This window comes from Trachemys scripta, chromosome 7, assembly GCF_013100865.1.
Source record: "Trachemys scripta elegans isolate TJP31775 chromosome 7, CAS_Tse_1.0, whole genome shotgun sequence".
Classification (NCBI taxonomy): domain Eukaryota; kingdom Metazoa; phylum Chordata; order Testudines; family Emydidae; genus Trachemys; species Trachemys scripta.
Genome location: NC_048304.1, coordinates 25,521,273 through 25,544,058, shown reverse-complemented (window position 1 = coordinate 25,544,058; position 22,786 = coordinate 25,521,273). Strand labels below are relative to the sequence as shown.

The 22,786-nt window shown below is 40.0% G+C and overlaps 1 long non-coding RNA gene across 3 annotated transcripts; it reads right to left on the bottom strand.

Annotated features, from left to right (window-relative positions):
* On the bottom strand, nucleotides 1–22,452 carry LOC117880081. 3 transcript variants are annotated; one of them, XR_004646470.1, is made up of 5 exons: nucleotides 20,973–22,452; nucleotides 20,668–20,858; nucleotides 17,706–17,813; nucleotides 16,480–16,560; nucleotides 1–50 (listed from the first exon to the last, which is right to left on the bottom strand). It is a non-coding gene; the product is annotated as an uncharacterized LOC117880081 (long non-coding RNA). The 3 variants fall into 3 exon arrangements; XR_004646467.1 differs by having other exon boundaries at nucleotides 20,668–22,452; XR_004646469.1 differs by lacking the exon at nucleotides 1–50 and adding an exon at nucleotides 15,362–15,601 and having other exon boundaries at nucleotides 20,668–22,452.
* Nucleotides 22,453–22,786: the final 334 nt, after the last annotated feature.

Below are 22,786 nucleotides of genomic sequence, written 5' to 3'. Positions count from 1 at the left end.
AGGAATCTCCGGATAGCTGTCTCAAGCATCCAACCCAGAATAGAATTGCTCTGCCAAAAAAAAAAGCACATCCATCCCACTATTAACAACATGCATGATGCAATTAAGCAGTAGCTCGCTTAAAATTTACATTACTATATACTTAAATTGGCTCTGTTTGAATCAACGCCGTACTGGTTTTAATATTTAGTGAATTGCATGTTTTAAAATCAGTATATGTACTTGTTTATACTTCTCCTCCTGCCACACTACTTCAGACACAAAGAAGGGGGGCACGATCAAACAAGTTTGAGAACCACTGGAATACACAGACCTTCCAGCAATTCAGTAACAATGCTTGAACAAATAATGACAACTAGATATGGTTTCCTCATTTCACAAAACCTTAAAAAATATTACGCCATTGGTGATTAGCATGATTCTATTTCATGTCTCATATTATCAAAATTATTTGGGGCTTTTTGTTCCTCAGATATATCTTTGTTCAGCCAGATGTACTTCAGCACAGGAATATCTATGACCAGAAAGAAAGTGTATGTCATTCTGCTCACCCATATGTCAAGCCTTGCAAACAAATCTTTCTGAATGATCTGTCATTATCCTCAAAGCAAGGTGAATCTTCAGGACAGCAAAGCATAGGTAAGGAGACAATACTATTGAAACAACTGGTACTAAGCAGCAGAGAACAAAATTGAAAGGCCAAGATGATGGAACTGGCCTCTCACATTTATAGCTGCTTCTGTTGTTGAGTTGAAACGTTATTATTTCAGTAGTGCTCAGCGGCCCTAATCAGAATCAAGACCTCACTTGGCTGGATGCTCTGTAAACATAAGACAGGCCCAAACTCAGAGAGTTGACACTCTAAATGGGGACAAAATGTGACAGGTGGATGTAGAACACAACAGAGGGAGGGGAGGGAGTGTGAAAGCTTTCATTGCCAGAAACCAGGCTATACTTGCTATGAAAATAAAATACTTCAATCGCCATTGCTGTCAATACAGCATTTCTCATACTGGGGTTCACTGCTGATTTTTTGGGGGGAGGGAGAGGGAGAAATAGCACGACCTGTACCCAGTCCCTGATTTTGCATTCTTTGTCCATGGCTATCTGAGTTCTAGGATCTGTGGTCCCTCCCTCATCTGAGGGAGCAGGCCTTTTGTAGTTCTGGAAGGCTCTGCCAATCAACCCAGGAGTCAAATAGGTCAGTATCTCTTGTGAACTTTTTTTATTTTTTTAAATAAAAAAGAAAGTGTCGGAGTAATTTAATTTGACATAGTTCAGCCCACGTTTGTTGGACAAATATGGTATGTTATTCATTTTACAGTATTGTTATTTTATTTCAAATACAGCTTTAGCAGTAGCCTTAAAAAAAAAAAAGCATAAATATGACAGTGAGGATCATAAAGTAAGATACATCAACATCTTATCTCTTAAGGTCATGTCAGAAGTGAATATAACAATAGGAGTCAACTTTTTGTTGCCATACAGAGATGCAAATTTGAATCCAATCTCAGGCCTAATGCTCGACCACATGATAGTAGGGGACTGGGAGTATTGTGAAAGTAGGACAGCGAGTCGGAGGTAAGAGAGCCATACCCTACAGGTTGACCATAGACTGCAATTATAGTTTCAAAAGAAGCAGTCTACTCTGGAAGTCTCAGTACAGTGACACAGCTGACATATGGGAAGAATAGCCACAAAGAATGATGGACCGAGTGAAAATCTGTGCTTTAATCATACTAAACTGCTACCCAAGTCTCTTTCCCAGGGATCCGAGTGCCTTGGGCAATATTTCCTTATCATATTTTAGAAGGGAATAAACCCACTCTCTATAAAAAGAAACTAAAAAAAATTCTAATGACAAACAGTATTAAGGAAAGTTCATTTCCTCATCTCCTGTGAAAGTACTGACATTAGTTCACTTAGATTGTAGTCACTGGTTCTATACTTGTATGCTAATTTATTTTGATTGACATCAGTTATTACATAGAAAAGTAAGAGAAGAAAAAAAATCCCTTTCCAAATGGCTTTTGTGCAAAGCTTCAGTGCCTCAGCTGCTTGAGTTCCTTACTTCATTTTTGAAAAAAATTATACTGGCCCAGCCAGGCAAGCAGCTAACCTTTCCTATGTACATTTATTTTGATTACTTTGCTTTTTCCTAGGAAAAATTACTTCTTTACCTTGATATAATAAATGAGGCCATGATTTTATCAGGATCATTTTCAGAGTCATGTAGGACATATAAAGTCAAGTTACATTCCTATATCATAAGAGTAACCCGTATTTTTCTGTTATTAGTAGAAACAAAAATAGTATGCAGGGGGTTCCCGGTATACGTCTCCCCCTGATCTGTCATTTTGCATATCTGTCGCTTATCAATAGGGAACGTGTTCCGATCCGTGTCTCAGTCATCGGCAGCCAGTGCCCTCCCTCCCCACCCAGCACCTCCCATCCACCAGCAGCCCCATAGGTAACCGATCAACTCCTCCTCCCTCCCAGGACCTCCTGCACGCCGCAATCAGCTGTTCAGCAGCGTGCTGGAGGCGCTGGGAGGGAGGAGGAGAAGCGAGGATGGGGTGCACTCGGAGGAGGGGGTGGAACTGGGTGGGAAGAGGTGGGGCAGGGGTGGAGGGTATCTGTCCCCAGTATCTGTCGATTCGTTATCAGTTGCCCTTTTCAAAAACTCAACCCCAACATATACTGGGAACCCCTGGTATATGCTATATTTTGAGAGAGACGGGAACAATTTTTGAACATATTCTATACCCGCTCTTCACCTGCACTCATCATTTTAAAAAAATCAAGGGCCATAAATGCAAAACAGCTTTTCCATAACCATTCCCTCTCCCTATTTCAGATATTCTGCTTGAAATAATACTAGACAGACCTGAGCAATGGCATTGCTACTTAATACCTACAAAACTACTTAGAATATGTTTTAGGTCTTCATGTGTGTCTCCATAAATGGACTCTATCGTACTTTGTGATTGGCAGATACAGTATTTAAAACACTACTCCTGAACAGAAGAGCTGCCACTTATTTTATCTAGGTATCTTAGGTACTTACATGGCCCCCATTACTGTAGTACCTGAACACCTCACAGTCTTTAATGAATTTATACTCAGACTCATAGACTTTAAAGTCAGAAGGGACCATTATGATAATCTAGTCTGACCTCCTGCACAATGCAGGCCACAGAATCTCACCCACCCACTCCTGTAATAAACCCCTAACTTATTCTCAACACATCCCTGTGAGGTAAGGCAGTACTATTAACCCATTTTACAGATGGGGAACTTAGACAAAGAGAGACTAAGGCCCAGATTCTCAAAGCTATTGCAATGGGAGTTGGGTGCCTAAATATCTTTGAGCATCTAGGGCCAAGTGACTTAGCCAAGGTCACACAGGAAGTCTGCATCAGATCAGAGAATTAAACCTGGGTCTTCTAAGTCCCAGGCTAGCACCATAACTGGATAATCTGTCCCCTCTTCTAGAACCCCAAGGGAACCCCACCACATGGGGGAAATGGGGCTGGCTGATCTGCAAATTATTTTTAAAGAAAACTAAACTTTTGTAGAAAATGTGTATACATTTCTGTAAGGATTTGTTCCTCAAAAATCAGAAAAAAAAGACATATGCAAACCTGAACAGTCACATGATCATATTTTGCCATAGCCCTGATATGCCCTTCCCCACAGAACAGGCAGAGTGAAAGCCTTTCTGCTCAACCTTCACAATGTACCTCAGCTTTCCACTGCAGAAAATCCATCTATAAGGGTGAGAACGCTTTCAATCTTTGACCTCCTCTGTTAAGACTAAAAACAAAATTTCCCTTCAATGTCAAAACAGGTCCTTTTTTGTTACGGGATGACTGTCTACTAGGAACTCAAGTGAGACTACCAAATTCATTCCACAGATATCAAACAGTCTGCAAATGGTAGCATCATGATTAACCTTGGACTGGATTTGAACTTATTACAACCTAGATGCTAAAAGTGCTTGGTACTAATTAACCTGAGCTATCTAGTCCAAACAGAAAGTTTCTTTTCTGCTACAGCAATTGGTCCGTAAGCATGTTCAGCTAATTCCAGATGCAGCCTAACAGTATGTTGGCCACACGCTTAAAGGCAACCTTTATCCTATAATTATTTTGATTTGGGTTCTGACTCTTTCAGCCCCTGAGAAAAAGATATTTTTTAAATAATATATCCTAAGTATATTTCTCTGAGATGATATATTGCAGTACGGCATCATTCACAACATAATTTCAGTCTGATAATGTGTTATTTAAAAGATGTCAGCGTTATGAAGAGGAAAAAATTTGGAGATTAACTCAGTTTACGTATGGGACAAATAGGTCATCTTGACGCTCCTTGGCAGAAGTTTCAGCACCATAGAAATATAAAATACTTGTCCCTTGTTTCCTGTGACATATCTGTATTTAAATGTATGGCTCAATTATAATTGCAAGTTCCTATCCAATATGCAAATATTATTATAGTTATTGCATACATGGCATTGGTCCAGTAGGAAAAAATGTTAGCACTTTCAGCATTCTGAAAATGATTGACTTTGCAGATGAGTCTAAGAGATTGCTATGGAAATTCTACCCTGAAATCCTCAGCCCTTACCCAAAACATATAATTGGCGGCCACAAGATCTTTATCCACCATTTGCAGGGTGGTATGGGATTGTGGAAGTGAGGAGGTTTATCCCTTACGCTGTATAATTTTATCACTTGACTCCAGAAGACAAACACCACTCATTGGAATAAAATAATATTCCACTCTTCCTAATTGTTTTAATATGTCAGAATTTGCCAGATAATCTAAACTCTTCTGCTATTCGACTCCATTCCCAGCTTTTCATTTGCCTAACATCTACATTCTTACCATTCCCACTTTAAAGGGAATCTAGGCCCTGTGAAGAGGACCAGCAAAGATGCTATCTGCCTCTAGTAGTTGCCCAAGCTCCCAAGCTACCTGATAAACTGGAGAGATTTAGAAATTAGTCAGTCAGTCAATCTCTGCACAGTAAACATGATATGCACCTTAACTTCTTCATATGTCAAATATACATAGAGAATTTATTAAATAAGTCACAGACCTTTAACCCCTGCACAGCTGAGTAAGGGGAAATAAGAAAACGTCCTTCCCTCTTAGTCCCCTGCTCAGATCTGTTCAGACTGTGACTTCAGGCATGGGGATGAGCTGGTTGCCCAGTACTGCCTCTTGTGAGCAAGTGGGCAGAGACAGGCAAGGAGTGGAAGAAGCCCTAGCTCTTCTGTCCACAGTTCTTCCCAGTCCCAGCCTCTGTAAACCCACTTGCTCAGAGGGAGACTATCAATTCATTCTCTGGTTTGCTCATGTGGTGGTAAAACTGCACGCTGAGTCTCACTCAAGGCAGACTATAAATCTTCAATTTAGTCCTAAAAAGTTAGGGACACCAGAACAGTAAATATGTGCTGTGCACTAATTCTCTTTGTGGGCTGATACATAAAACAAGTCTGCAGATTTTTAAATAAACCACCTAAGTTATATTATAAGAAGAAAAATAATGTTAAAACAATTTTCTAAGAGGAAAAAGATAATTTTTAATAAGTTCAATAACTAAAAACAACTTGTTAATCTAAGATCAGTCAACGAGCCCACATACATTCTCTAGTCTAAGAGGAAGCATGTGAAATTCTGAGTAAGGTACTATTCAACATGAGTAAGAATATTAGTAACTGGTTCGTACTTGCTATCATAGCACCATAATATATGCTTCTGATATAATAATTTATTGTAAAATCAGGCTTCTTTAAAATAAGATCTAGTGTGAAATATAAAGTTATAGAAAACTGGAATAAGAAAACCTTTTCAGAAACTCCACTGATTTTGGACAACCTGTAAAGATTTGCACAGTTACAGAGGTGATTCCCTGCAGATATTTGTATAATTGCCTGCAAAATTCAGTTGCCCCAGAGTATGAAAAACAACACTATTAGACAGATGCAGGGCATTGAGGTAGTATGGGAAATCATCACAGAAAAAAAAGTTCACTGCCTGGCTTGCGCCACAGCAGGCAACGTGATGATTTGTTGTCACGCTTGTCATCACAAGTTCAGTCTCATCTTGTAGTCAGCCAGATAAATGTATTTTTCTTTTGAGGCCTACAACAACATTTCTGAAAGCTATGGCACAACATTTTTATCTCCTTTCCTTAATAAAGCTTCTTTGCCTGTTCAAAAGAAATATCCTAATTTACTAGTGTCCCAGTATGTTTCTATTCAAGCTTATCTAATTCAACAGCACCAAGCTTTCAGAACAAACAGGGGGAGGGAAGGGGGGGAATAACTGTCATGTGTAGAAACAAAATAGATGAAGCTTTTTCATTCAGCAGGCGTGACTCTTAACCCACACAGAGATTTAGGCTATTTTCCTAATTTTCTGCAAAACAATTATCACCAGATATAATGAATCCCCCTTCCATAGAGACAGGTTGATAAGGATTATTTCTTAAATGAATTTTCATCTTTGAAAATTCTAAAGCACAGATAAAAACAGTTACATGCAGCATAGAGCATTTGCTGAGCTCTTCTCGTTAAGATTATTTTTGAGATAAATTTAACTCCAAAACCAAACTGGATTAAAAAAGCAAGTTACAGCTAAAGAGCTTTGCTCATAAAACTTGACAAAAGCAGAGATTTATGTGAAAGAGTGGAGAAAGCATTACATTTACATAGGCCATCATTTTCCTGTTTGCTAAATCTCCATCTGTTATGCTGAAATTTCTTTGCATCAACTATGATCCAGGGCTGGACAGGTTAAAAAGGCGCAGATAAGGATAAAAGCAGGAATTTTCCAGTTGCAATAGCCTGGTTTTGGAAAGAAGATTTCAGTCTGGTAGATGGACCTCTACCCATATTAATTTCTGCAAATACCTTTATTCAATCAAGAGCTGAACACTGATGCTGATGCTTTAGGGCTTTAATCCTGCACCACTGAAGTCAGCAGAAGGGTTTGCCAAAGATTGCAGCAGGATTAAGCTCAGACACTTACTGAGCTGCACATAAGGAGTGACAAACCCTAGAACCTTCTGGAACATGAAGCTGCAAGGACAGCATCAGGTACACCTTTGCAGTCAATGGAATATCACATGCCTACTAGGCTAAATTAAGGCCTCAGTTACACCTGTGCAACCCTACTGAAGACTGTAATTGATGGCAAATTAGGGCCAATATATAAACAAACTTTTTAGTGGTCACTTAGTTGTGAGGTTTAAGGAGTTAGGGTCTTATTCTCCATTACTATGAACCTTGTGTTGTAATTTATACTTGTGCAAAGTTGGTGCAAAATGCTACTATTCTGATCTGCTTCCTTTGCACAGGTGTAAGTGACCACAAACATAGCAAGGCAGTGGAGAATCACACCTACTTTTGTAAAGGACTCTGCTTGATGGCAACGGGACTCTGTGAGGCATGTGTTTGGTCCATCTATGGTTGGTTGTTCTCTGTGTACAGACTGCATAGCTGGGCTATGGATCCTTGAGTAAGCAGCTGAGACAGGCCTGTTTGGTGCCTTGGTGAGGGTCCCAAGGCTCTGTACCTTGGAGCTTTGATCAGCCCCGCTGTTTGAAGTCTCTGAGTGGTTATTCACTCCCTGGTGGTGAGGGGCAGAGCCAAGCTGAGCTAAGCATGTCATGCCTGGCCATCCTGATTGCATTCTATGATGAGATAACTGGCTCTGTGGATATGGGGAAAGCGATGGATGTGATGTACCTTGACTTTAGAAAAGCTTTTGATACAGTCTCCCACAGTATTCTTGCCATCAAGTTAAAGAAGTTTGGATTGGATAAATGGACTATAAGGTGGATAGAAAGCTGGCTAGATCATCGGGCTCAACGGGTAGTGATCAACAGCTCGATGTTTAGTTGGCAGCCAGTATCAAGCAGAGTGCCCCAGGGGTCAGTCCTGGGGCCGCTTTTGTTCAACATCTTTATTAATGATCTGGATGATGGGATGGATTGCACCTTCAGCAAGTTCACGGATGACACTAAGCTGTGGGGAGAGGTAGATATACTCAAGGGTAGGGATAGGGTCCAGAGTGACCTAGACAAATTGGAGGATTGGGCCAAAAGAAATCAGATGAGGTTCAACAAGAACAAGTACAGAGTCCTCCACTTAGGATGGAAGAAACCCATGCACTGCTACAGGCTGGGGACTGACAGGCTAAGCAGCAGTTCTGCAGAAAAGGACCTGGGGATTACAGTGGATGAGCAGTTGGATATGAGACAACAGTGTGCCCTTGTTACCAAGAAGGCCAATGGTATATTGGGCTGCATTAGTAGGAGTGTTGCCAGCAGATCGAGGGAAGTGATTATTCCCTTCTATTTGGCACTGGTGAGGCCACAACTGGAGTCTTGCATCCAGTTTTGGGCCCCCCACTACAGAAAGGATGTGGACAAATTGGAGAGAGTCCAGCAGAGGGCAACAAAAATGATTAGGGGGATGGGGCACATTACTTATGAGGAGAGACTGAGGGAACTGGACTTATTTAGTCTGCAGAAGAGAAGAGTGAGGGGGGATTTGATAGCAGCCTTCAACTACCTGAAGGGGTGTTCCAATGAGGATGGAGCTAGGCTGTTCTCAGTGGTGGCAGATAACAGAACAAGGATCAATAGTCTTAAGTTGCAATGGGGGAGGTCTAAGTGGATATTAGGAAACACTATTTCACTAGGAGGGTAGTGAAGCACTGGAATGGGTTACCTAGGAAGGTGGTGGAATCTCCATCCTTAGAGGTTTTTAAGGCCCAGCTTGACAAAGCCCTTGCTGGAATGATTTAGTTGGGGTGGTCCTGCTTTAAGTAGGGGGTTGGACTAGATGACCTCCTGAGGTCTCTTCCAACCCTAATCTTCTATGATTCTATGATAAACAGGGAGACTTGGTTTAAAAAGTCATTTGCTAGGCAAACTCAAGAGCTGAGAGCAGAGGCAGCTAATGGGAGAGTTTCTGAGGGAATTCAGAGAGGGAGTGTCAAAGCTGACCCTGGAAGGAAAGCCTCTAAGTAGGCTTTCATGAAGGCCACCAATAGAACAGTGTTAGTGACCTGCAATGGATGTGCCATGTCTTCTTTCCTGCCTGAAGCCGGAATGGAATTCCCGTGCCTGAAGTGCAAGTTGGTGGCAACAAACAAGATGAACTGGAATTGCTCATTTAGTATATGAGCCATCACCAATAGATCCTTGTCAGTGTCATTAGTGTTAATATGAACCATTTATGAGCATAATTTTAATCTAGTTGGCATTACTGGAACCTGGTAGGATGATTCACACAACTGGAATATTAAAATCAATGGTTGGTTACAACCTATTTAGGAAAGATCAAGTAGGAAAAAGGGGCGAGGACGGGGTGTGGTGGCACTCTATTCATTGATAGCTCAGAAGAAAGGTGTGCAAGGAGCAGTCATCCTATCTATAATGTGGAAGGGAAAAAAGTTGTATGATCATGGGGGACATATGCTGGAAATCTCATGCTGCCAAACTAAAACATCCTTGGAATTTCTAAATATTATAGATGACAATTTCATTATTCAAAAGTGTGGCAGTAGCAACCAACACAGAGGAGTTCTATATTAGACCTCATCTTGACAAATAAAGGGGAACAGATCACAGAACTAAAATTTAATGGTAGCTTAGGAACAAGTGATCATGATTTGATCACATTTATAATGTGCAAATAGAATCAAGTCCAAAACAGTGATATCGATAGGATATTGGTGCTTTAAAAAGGGCCAATTTCACAAATGTTGAACAGCAGCTACAAGTTAGACATTTTTACATCAGCAAGTCCACATAGCTTGCATCCAAGAGTTTTATAAGTGATGGCTGAGTAGCTCATGGGACTGTTAATGTTGATTTTCAATACGTCCTAGAGCACTGAGGACGTTCCAGAAGATCTGAAGAAAGCTAACATTGTTCCAATATTTAAAAAGGGTAAACTGGATGATCTGGGTAATTATAGGCCTTGTCAATCTGACATCAATCCCAGGCAAGATCATGGAGGAGCGGATATTGGATTCAATTAGTTTAAAAAAAAAAGGGGGGGGGTAATATAATTTGTGCCAATCAATCATTTAGTAAAGAAGAGAAAAATTAAGAAAAATATAAATGTTACATATTAAAACATTTTCCCCCAATTTCCAAATGACTTTTTTAGTTGTTCTCCTTCCCCCCCCCCCCCAACCCTAAACACTTGATGAAAAGATATGCTATAGGTTAACAGTTGCAACATGATGATTTTTAAAATGTTATTATGTTATACCCCTATGCCCCCATTATAACATTATATTGGTCTCTGAATATCTTTTTGTCCTGCTCTTGGTTTACAATTAATGGATACACAACTTAAAAGAAGGCAAGCAAAATGATGTTTGTATTTCCTCATGTTTATATTTCCATTAGTGACTCTGATGGTAAAAACAACCCACACTCACAGCTGACTTTCCACAACCAGAGAGATTCTAACTAACATTACTTTTCAGGATTTATTAAATTTACTTAAGTTATTCTACAGCTTTTATAGGGTCTGGTCTTGCAAGGTTCTAAGTGCCTCCTGCAAAGACCTGTGCACCCTCATCGCCCATCGAGTTGAGGGAGCTGAGCAATTACCAAGAGCCACTCAGTACTCACACAGGACAGGGCTCTCATTTCTCTCTCATTTTAAAGACTACCCTAACCCTAAAGACTGAGGATACTTTAGAAGAGTAAATACTCTGAGTATGCTAGAGGATGCTGTGATGGGGATCCAGAGAACTGTCCTCAGAGATTTCCTTAAAATATTTAGTAGATTGACAGAAAAAAGTATCTTCAGAAAACCTTGTGCTTTTTGTCTGCTTTGTCTGTTCACTTTTTCTCTCCTCTTTGTCTGCTGATAATGTAGGTGAAATAATTGTTAGTCTTTGTATACGCACACTTTTTTCCCCTGGCCAATTTACATTGTGACCATCTCTCTCAACATGGGATTCAGTGTGTGACAAAGACCCAAAATGAGGAACATGCAGACAAACACCCACAGAAAACTTAAAATGATTAACAGTTTTTAATGCCAGAAAGGACTATTATGAATATCTACAGTGGTAAATTGCAGGGTTCCCCAAGGATTTTTACTGGGATCTATGCTGTTCAACATACTCATAAATTATCTGGAAAAGGGGGTGAACAGTGAGGTGGAAAAGTTTGTAGATGATACAGAATTACTCAAAAGAGTTGTGTCAAAATTTGACTGCAAAGAGTTACAAAGGGATCTCAAAGTGGGTGAGTGGGCAACACAATGGCAGATTAAATTCAATGTTGGTAAATGCAAACTATCGCACATTGAAAAACATAATCCCAACTATACATACAAGAAAGATCTTGGTGTCACTGTGGATAGTTCTCTAAAAACATCTGTTCAATGTGCAGCAGCAGTCAAAAAAAGGCTAACGGAATGTTAGGGACCATTAGAAAAGATTCATAGATTCTAGGACTGGAAGGAACCTTGAGAGGTCATCGAGTCCAGTCCCCTGTCCTCATGGCAGGACCAAATACTGTCTAGACCATCCCTGATAGACATTTATCTAACCTACTCTTAAATATCTCCAGAGATGGAGATTCCACAACCTCCCTAGGCAATTTATTCCAGTGTTTAACCACCCTGACAGTTAGGAACTTTTTCCTAATGTCCAACCTAAACCTCCCTTGCTGCAGTTTAAGCCCATTGCTTCCTGTTCTATCCTTAGAGGCTAAGCTGAACAAGTTTTCTCTCTCCTCCTTATGACACCCTTTTGGATACCTGAAAACTGTTATCATGTCCCCTCTCAGTCTTCTCTTTTCCAAACTAAACAAACCCAATTCTTTCAGCCTTCCTTCATAGGTCATGTTCTCAAGACCTTTAATCATTCTTGTTGCTCTTCTCTGGACCCTCTCCAATTTCTCCACATTTTTCTTGAAATGCGGTGCCCAGAACTGGACACAATACTCCAGTTGAGGCCTAACCAGCACAGAGTAGAGCAGAAGAATGACTTCTCGTGTCTTGCTCACAACACACCTATTAATACATCCCAAAATCACGTTTGCTTTTTTGGCAACAGCATCACACTGTTGACTCATATTTAGCTTGTGGTCAACTATAACCCCTAGATCCCTTTCTGCCGTACTCCTTCCTAGACAGTCTCTTCCCATTCTGTATGTGTGAAACTGATTTTTCCTTCCTAAGTGGAGCACTTTGCATTTGTCTTTGTTAAACTTCATCCTGTTTACCTCAGGCCATTTCTCCAATTTGTCCAGATCATTTTGAATTATGACCCTATCCTCCAAAGCAGTTGCAATCCCTCCCAGTTTGGTATCATCTGCAAACTTAATAAGCGTACTTTCTTTGCCAATATCTAAGTCGTTAATGAAAATATTGAACAGAACAAGTCCCAAAACAGACCCCTGCGGAACCCCACTTGTTATGCCTTTCCAGCAGGATTGGGAACCATTAATAACAACTCTCTGAGTACGGTTATCCAGCCAGTTATGCATCCACCTTATAGTAGCCCCATCTAAATTGTATTTGCCTAGTTTATCAATAAGAATATCATGCGAGACTGTATCAAATGCCTTACTAAAGTCTAGGTATACCACATCCACCGCTTCTCCCTTATCCACAAGGCTCGTTATCCTATCAAAGAAAGCTATCAGATTGGTTTGACACGATTTGTTCTTTACAAATCCATGCTGGCTATTCCCTATCACCTTACCAGCTTCCAAGTGTTTGCAGATGACTTCCTTAATTACTTGCTCCATTATCTTCCCTGGCACAGAAGTTAAACTAACTGGTCTGTAGTTTCCTGGGCTGTTTTTATTTCACTTTTTATAGATGGGCACTATATTTGCCCTTTTCCAGTCTTCTGGAATCTCTCCCGTCTCCATGATTTTCCAAAGATAATATCTAGAGGCTCAGATACCTCCTCTATTAGCTCCTTGAGTATTCTAGGATGCATTTCATCAGGCCCTGGTGACTTGCAGTCATCTAACTTTTCTAAGTGATTTTTAACTTGTTCTTTTTTTTATTTTATCTGCTAAACCTACCCCCTTCCCATTAGCATTCACTATGTTAGGCATTCCTACAGACTTCTCGGTGAAGACCGAAACAAAGAAGTCATTAAGCATCTCTGCCATTTCCAAGTTTCCTGTTACTGTTTCTCCCTCTTCACTGAGCAGTGGGCCTACCCGTCTTTGGTCTTCCTCTTGATTCTAATGTATTGATAAAAAGTCTTCTTGTTTCCCTTTATTCCTGTAGCTAGTTTGAGCTCATTCTGTGCCTTTGCCTTTCTAATCTTGCCCCTGCATTCCTGTGCTGTTTGCCTATATTCATCCTTTGTAATCTGTCCTAGTTTCCATTTTTTATATTACTCCTTTTTATTTTTTAGATCATGCAAGATCTCATGGTTAAGCCAAGGTGTTCTTTTGCCACATTTTCTATCTTTCCTAACAAGCAGAATAGCTTGCTTTTGGGCCCTTAATAGTATCCCTTTGAAAAACTGCCAACTTTCCTTAGTTGTTTTTCCCCTCAGTCTTGATTTCCATGGGACCTTACCTATCAGCTCTCTGAGCTTACCAAAATCCGCCTTCCTGAAATCCATTGTCTCTATTTTGCTGTACTCCCTTCTACCCTTCCTTAGAATTGCAAACTCTATGATTTCATGATCACTTTCACCCAAGCTGCCTTCTACTTTCAAATTCTCAACGAGTTCCTCCCTATTTGTTAAAATCAAGTCTAGAGCAGCTTCCCCCCAGTAGCTTTTTCAACCTTCTGAAATAAAAAGTTGTCTGCAATGCAGTCCAAGAATTTGTTGGATAGCCTCTGCCCCGCTGTGTTATTTTCCCAACATATATTTGGATAGTTGAAGTCCCCCATCACCACCAAATCTTGGGCTTTGGAGGATTTTGTTAGTTGTTTAAAGAGATAGATATAAGACAGCAAATATAATGCCACTATATAATTCCACACATTGAATACTGCATACAGTTCTGGTTGCCCCATCTAAAAAAAAAAAAAAAGATACATTAGCATTAGAAAATGTGGCGTCCCATGCGGAGCAGATAAAGCACACGACCAATGTGGTTGCAAGCTGAATCTGAATTCTGTTTATTACAAGCTTTCTTTTATAGTTTTTCTCAACATTACATAACACAATTAGGCTATAAGAACACATCTACGGATTGGACAAGAAGGAGAATCATGTGTTTATCACATGTATAGTCCCACACCGATTGGTTCAACCGTTCCTTACATAAGGCCATGATTTGTTTACCTCATCTTATATAATACTAGACCACCCGGGGGCCTTACATAAGGCCATGATCATCTTATATAATCCTAGACCACCAGGGGGCCTTACATAAGGCCATGATTTGTTTACCTGGCAAGTGTCCCATCGTGACCCTTACCTCCTCATGGAACTTTTCATTAGGTTGGTGTAGGGATGATACATCCCCACAAGAAAAGATTCAGAGAAGGGCAACAAAATGATTAGAAGTATGGAATAGCTTCCAAATAAGGAGATTGAAAAGACTGGGACTGTTCATTTTAGAAAAGAGATGACTAAGGGGGGATATGATAGAGGTCTATACAATCAAGACCAGTGTGGAGAAAGTGAATAGGGAAATGTTATTTATACCTTCACATAACACAAGAACCAAAGATCAGCTGATGAAATTAATAGGTAGCAGCTTTAAAACAAGCATACAGAAGTACTTCTTCACACAATGCACAGTGACCCTGTGATGTTGGGAAGGCCAAAAGTACAACTAGGTTCAAAAAAGAATTAGTAAGTTCATGGAGGATAAGTCCATCAATGAGTATTAGCCAAGATGTCAGGGACACAACCCATGCTCTGGATGTCCCTAAACCTCTAACTGCCAGAAGCTGGGACTGGATGACAAGGAACAGATCACTTGAGAATTGCCCTGTTCTGTTCATTCCCTTTGAAGCATCTCACACTGTCTACTATCAGAAAACCGGATACTGGACTAGATGGACCATTGGTCTGACCCAGTATAGCTATTCATATGACCTTCTGCATAACACAAAAGCCCTCACCCAGTAATTTCTGCATCAAGCCCATAAATTCTGTTTGAGCGAATGATGTGGAATTCATTCTTTAAGAATAAACAACCCTTTCCATAGATTCATACTTATTTTTAATGTAAATAATTTTCAACAATAAAAGTGAAGGGACACCAGATTCATGCAGATAACTCGGGACTAAAATGGGTGATGTTCCTCAAAATGTGGGACATATGAGAGATATGATTGTAGCATCTCTGAGGACACCTTTGCCCTGTAAATTTAGAAGTCAAATGTTGAGTGAAAAGATAAGGGATTCAGGTTAAATATTACCTAAAAGTTTCTATAACTTTCTTTTAATCTTAAACACTACAGTGAGAGGTTCCAGAAACAGAAAAATACCTTTTAGCTTTCAGGTATCCTTAGTTTTTCTTTTCCTCATGGATTTTTAAACATAGTCCATCAGCATGAGACCTAGAAGCTTATGTAATTCAGATGCTGAATAAGTTCAGTTTTATCCCAAGAAGCTAAAACACAATATACCAGGGAGTGATGGAAATATAATTACTAGCATTCATTTGCTAAAGCTATCATTTTCTATTATATCTATGCAGCTGGTTTAAATCTGATTACTTTCTCCTAGCACATCGTCTGCATTATAATTTCTCAGAGTTTTATTGAACATAGGTGGTTGCCTGCTGCTTTCAGTAGGAAAAAAATAGTAAAAGGAAAAATATTAATATCTATGTAGTTTTGTAGCAACCTTTGAAAAAAATCTCTGCTTAAGAGAAGTTACACTTAATATAGGAGTGGTGGGGGGAAGGAGAGGTGTTATAGCATTCCCCTCTACACTAATGGACTAGTAGCATTCCAGAGGGATCTAACATTGGCCTTGACCCCATAAGGGTGATTTCATGGAGCAGAGAGGGTAGTATTGACCTCCTTCTCCCTATTGCTTGACCAGCTGCCATGCTACTGATACCATTTTTTTAAGTTTAAGAACTTTGGAGTGAGCCTTTGGCTTCTGTGGAATTTTCAAAAAACTTCGTATCTGTATTTTACTTAATTAGTATCCAATCTTTGCCAATTGGCCTTCACATTTAGGTGGGAGTTCAACAAATACCATGAGTGGTTTTAATATTTAGTTAATATTTTCAGTACACAGTACAGGCAGGTCAGCTTCCCGCCCCATGTTTATGATATGTGGTACCAAATAATAGATCGCTTATTTCTGAGTTTCTGTGGGGACACTTTCTGCTTTTTCCGCTATTAGCTTGTCTCCTATATCATGCAGAAGTATAATGGTGAAACATCAGTAGACATTAGTTAATTATAATAAATACTCTTGTAACACAAAGGGGCCTGGAATGATTTTCTCTTTCCTCACAGTCCCCATCATGCTCACCTTTGTCAGTTACTATATATGAAGCTGTTGAATTAGCTGATGAGGTCCCCAGTGCCAATTTTATGACATCTGAATCCACTTCTAAAACAAAAAAGGAAGAAGAAAATAATCACCTTCAAGGTTTGTAGTCCCAGAGGGAGCATATAAGTCTGATTTGACTCCTCAGAAAAAATATTACATGCGTTGTCTGAAAAGATGTTACACCTAAAGTGAAAATTCTTAAATAGGTGAAGGGGGGAGGGGGGAAAATCAGATAATCAAGAAATATTTAAAGCTGCAGGAACTAAGCAGGCCAGTCCTAACACACTTGTCAATATGGGTTTGTCAATAAAGGCAATATGGACATACATGATGTATATGATCTCCACAAGCCCTCTACACTGAAGTGAATTTCTTCCTAGGAATATAGAAGTGTTTGGAATTCTCTGCAGCTTGCAAATCATACTGAAGAGTTGTCAGATTTGTGCATAATGCATTTCAGTCAAGCCTTGAGGAGTAAGAGACTCATTTGTAACTATTTTGCAGAAGATGAGATGCTTTCCTGACAAGAATGGAGTGCTAAATGGAAATCTTTGCTTTTATGGTGTTATATTAAAATTCATATCATAACACACGTGTCTTTTCTAAAAGTAATGATCCTTCAGAAAAGTGTTGACTAATCCAAAGACTTTGGTGTTACTGATCATTCATTCTTAGCAATTTCATTCTACAAACATCCAAACAAACTTGGCCCTACATTTTCCCATTATATAGCTGATATTGAGACTTCAGCACCACTCAATGCTTAATTTTACTGAAGTGCGAAGTCCCACTACCCCTCTCCCCTGAACATATGGTGGAAACATACACTATATAGCAGCAGTTCTCAAACTTTTGTACTGGCGACCCTTTTCACATAGCAGGCCTCTGAGTCCCCTTATAAATTAAAAACATGTTTTTAGATATTTAACACCATTATAAGTGCTGGAAGCAAAGCGGGGTTTGGGGTGGAGGCTGACAGCTCACGACCCCCCATGTAATAAGCTCACGACCCTCTGAGGGGTCCCAACCCCCAGTTTGAGAACCCGTGCTTATACAGGTAACAAGCACTATAATTTCACCTGGGTTGCTATTTCTGTTCCAAACATTGTGTTTTATAATGTAGTACAAGACACTTCATTTTTATTTCTTTTCTAATGTGACTGTAGAAAGAAATGTAATAAACATGGACATACACTGATATTTACCTTTGACTATAATCCATTCTGCACTTGATAACATTCTCAATCTCTCTATTGCCTTTCCTCATTTACTACAAAATATTTCCATCTTCACGGCTTTTAGCCTTGATGATCCTGATAAAAAGATTTGTGTAGTTTCTTTTATTAATTTGAATGTTCAAATTCACAACAAATAGGGATTTTAATTGGCTTGTATTTGGTAACACTGCCATGAAGAGATGGCAAAATAAGTTAGAATGGATAAATAATAAGGGAGAAAAACTGTCTGGAACTTTAAAGTACCAAGTACATGTACAGACAATAAATATGCAGTGAGTACACTCTTCTTTTTGAAGCAAAACTCACTTCAACCAGGGCCAGATTTCCAATTAGGCACAGTAGGCACATGCCTAGGGGCACCGGCGTTCTAGAGGCACCTAAAAGTTAAAAGTGGGTTAAAAGTTTCATTTTTTATGGAAGACACGAATGGAGTTGTGACAGGTTTTGCCATCTGTGAATATGGCCCCAAGATGATTAAATTGATCTTAAAGAAAAAAAAATCAAAGAGAAATAGGAGTGGGAAGAAATAGTCCCCCTTCGCATACTTGCTAATAAAGATTCTATATTTATATAAATTCAGGTAAAAACCACCTTAAAGGGTGTTTTCTCATTTTAAAGTTGTACTGTAATGAACCTCAATGTGTGAGGACAACTGCATGCTTTCTTGTGTGACTAGAGTTTTTATTAGGTGCCATATTTATTCATGTCTAAATTCTGGTGACATAGCACAAATTTTTGGAAGCCTTCTTAATCCATTGCTAACTTCACACACTCAGCAGTTGACATCCCAATGATCTGCCACATACCTTCTCCTTGCTGGTCATCTCCTACTATGATGACCTGCCCCCATTACTTCTACAATAATTTTCTCAAGGTTATTCCCATCTCTGCACTTGCCTTGACCAAAGTACATATGTTTGTGCCTGTTGATTTCTGAGAACAGACTTTGCTTCTCTCCAATAATATTTCTAAGTGTTCATCAGCTTTTCCATCCAAGAGAGATATGCAAGATGCTTCACTAGCACTATATCTCAAAGACTTCAATTGCCATATGCTGTATGTAATTAAAGAAATACAAGTTTTCCATGCCATGAATGCTTTTATGGTGACAAGCTTTAATAGGATGGAGTGGGGAGGAGAGCCTGTTAATACAACCTCTATCTTAACTATCACTTAGCCCCAAAAATATCAGCAGGAAATGTCGGAAGTCATGTACTGAGATTAAAAGGATGATGAGTGCACATGTTTTGGCAACAGAACTACCATTCAAATTTCAAGAAACATGCATCACTCCACAAAAGAATATTGGGAATATTTTAGTGTGTAGATATAGTAGTCTCAGAAACTGACTACTGTGCCATGAACTCTCATACTGTCTAATCAGAATGTGAAGTCCTTTACCCAACTATACTGCCAATCAATATCACCGCTTTTCTTGAAAGAGATTCTTTTGCTTGATTTCAGCAATAAATTTAGTTGGCATACAGCTCATACGTTCACTTCATTAATTGTCAGATGTGCTAGTTAAAGATTAATACACTCATGCTGGCATTTGATTGAAGAAAGTTGATGATTACTCTCTATAATATTTTTAGTGGAAAGCAATTAAGTAAACAAGTATAAAAATTTACATTTACATTCCCTGAGGTATAATGCAAGCTAGTATCAAAAAACGCTTTATAAGTTCACAGTTAAGTTATGAAGAGCTAAAAACTGAATAAGAATTTGAGCCTGCCCAATGACACATAATAAGGCATTTTGTTGCCTTAAGAAAGGTCGTGGGTTTACAACAGCTTATAGCTGCAGTCTTAAACTGTGGTCTGTAGTCCACTGGCAGTCTGTGATGCACTTGCTGCTGGTTTGCTGGTTACATAGAGAAGATACCATTTCCTTGTTTCCAACTGCTAAACTCCATTAAAGAGACAAGGTGGGTGAGTTAATATCTTTTATTGGACCAACTTCTGTTGGTGGAAAAGACAAGCTTTCGAGCTATACAGAGCTCTTCTTCATATAGAAGATATTACCTCACCCACCTCATCTCACTAATATCCTGGGACCAACACAGCTGGACCAACACTGCAAACGCCATTAAAAGGCACTAAAATACATTAAAAGACCTCCTCATTTTACTTTTCCATGTCAGCCTGTTGTTGTAATCCTCAGAGGATGTTATGTAATTACAAGTAGAAGGAGATGAAGTCTGTGTGATCCTGAGTGAGAGATGTCCACAAGACACACTTTCTGTAAAAGTCACAGCCCACACTATGCAAAGTTTGAGAAACTCTTGATTATGGAAACCTATTTCCCAGGCTAATGGAACCCAACAGTACTTATACAGTGCTCAATTCAGCTTTAAAAAAAAAAAAAATCCAGCCAGATTCTACTCCCACAGAAGCTTATTCCTGAGGCGCTCCTCAGCTTTGTGTGGCACAAAGCCAGCTGGGATTTTCTCTATGCCCCTCCAACATGAGGCCCTTAGTCATCACTGGGGGAACAGTGCAAATCAGTTTGTTTTCCCAACACTTCCTGCCAGTTGAGACACACTAACCACCTGGAAGGGATGAGCATTGAACCCTTCTAGCAAGAGAAAGGGTTCTCACATAATAAAGGAAAAGGAGCACAATGCCAGTGATTTTTTAAAAGTGATAGTTCTCACATTTAGACCGTCTTCCATATTCCACATCCTCTGTTAGAATAGATGTCATGGCCAGTTTCAGCTGCATTTCTTTGCAAATAATCAAACTTTGGCTTTTAAGAAGTATTTTGTAAGATATACTTAAAATTGGGATGAGTGGTGTGAATGGAGCTATTGGTGTAGTTTTAAAATTCCGATTCTGTCACTTTCTACTAGTTTGCACACTAAAATATTAGACAAAGCAATTACAGAAAGTTACCATTCCAGGATGGAAAGATAATTCCTCTTTCTTACCTTACAAAAGTGGTGCCTGATCCCAGATCATATTTATCATTGTATGTCATTCGACATATCTGCTTTTTGAGTGTGGCATTGTAGGCATTCCCCGCCTCAATTTCCCTCCCCAAGGTGGATTTCCTTGGCTTTCCACACACAGATCCATGCTGCAGACATAACTTGAGCCTCCAACCAAGCTGCAAACAAAACTGTCGAGCCCAACAAACAAAAGGTTTTTCTGCCCTTTGGGGACTTCTCTTCAGCCTATCTCTGAGCCCTGCTCCCACATCCATTTTAGACTATTTTTGATAAAGCATACAGACCTCAGGCGCATTCCCCTGGAGTACTGATCTCAGCATCTGCTGGGCTCCATTCTTTGCATCCTTCCCTGTTCCAGTACACAGCCCTGGGCCTCAAGGCTGGTTCCCCTGGAGTACCCGGCCTCCAGCAGTTGCTGCCTCAAAGGCTTCCACAGGCATTTGCCCACTTCCTGTGATTTCATTACTGCTCTTCCAAAGCCTAGTTTAGAGCCTTCTACAGAAGCCTACCCACGCCTTGTGTTTCCACTCCCAGACTGATCTCTCTCAGCCTTTTTATGAGGTCCAGCTATCTATTAAACTATCTTGTGACCCTCTTAATTCTACCCACTGAGGCTCACAAGAAGCTAATTAATTATGGCCCAGGTGTGGCTGGCCACTATGTCCCCTTAAAGGAGCCAGTCATTCTGTGACACCGTGCACCACACTTGACTTACATATTTGTTCACCTGTTTTACAAATTAGGGCCTAAAGTCCTTAGTTCCAAAAAAACTTAGTAAGATGTTCTTATGGACTGCACTTTGCTTTGATTAATTAAAATTAAAGGTAGAAATATTTTAATATAGACTGTCTAGGACAACAACTGTGGGTAATTGCAGTGGTAGCAGACATTATAGTTATCAACTAGCCTGTACACACATACCATCAGTGTTAAAACAAACACTAGATACAAAAGCAGCCCTCTATCAATTGAGACATTAGCTGTAGTAGCATTGGAGTTGATATCATCTTTCCAGGCCAGTCACAAAGTGCTAGTAAAATCACAAATGCCTGCACAACTGACATCACGTCCAGCATGACTCCTTTCCTGCCACATGGTGAAATCCTGATCCTATTCCAGTGGTCCCCAAACTTTTTACCTCACCCCCGAATCCAGGGGATTTCAAGATCACCAGAAGAAAAGAGACATATAATTTGAAATTATTATTAGTCACTAATTTTTTTTCCACATATTGCAAATCCTCCTGCATACAAAGTTCAAGAGTGTTGGTGATTAATATGTCATGAAATGAAGTAGGGCCTGGTATTCTTTTCCTGCAAGCATTCAAATAATCCTTACATTATCGGAGCAAATATTAGCTGCTCTACTCTACCTTCCAGAAGTCCATTTACTTTAATCAAATTTTTTGGGCAAGCAGTAGTTTGAGGTATCATGTTTAGACTTTTGCAAATATATTTTTCTCATCCCTCCAGTCAGGGTCAGTTCCTTGGACTCTACTATCCACATTAAATTCTGCAGTTGAAAAATCAGTAATTAAGCAGAAGATTTGCTAATAATACATAAGAAAACTAATTCATACTGAAGAAGGGAGCCCAGCTAGAATGTAGAACATAAAATGAGAAATAAATCCATGAATGGGTATACAACACATGCAGAGAAGAGAGGATCTCTATTCCGCAATATAGGTATGTCTAATCCCTACAGCAGAGGTTCTCAAACTGTGGTCCATGGACCACCAGTGGTCTGCGAGCTCCATTCAGGTGGTCCACGAATAGTTCCCTCAAAGTGTGCGCCTGGGCGGCCGCACACAAGAGAATGAAGGGCCACCCGCCTAATTAGTGGAGCTGCGCAGGCGTGGCTCCACTAATTAGGTGCCTGGCCCCTGAGAAGACACACATGTAAGGTGAAGTGGTGGCCTTTGGGGACTAGGAGGTAGGTGGGAGGGGGTAGTGGGGTGAGCAGAGGGGGTGGGGGGGAATTTGGGACATGTAGGGCTGCGGCAGCCAGAGAAAGAGGCAACTTTCCCCAGCTCCAGAGCTGTGGCTACTGGGGAGAGACCTCCCTCCTTCCCAGCCCCAGCTCAGGGGCTCCCATGGCA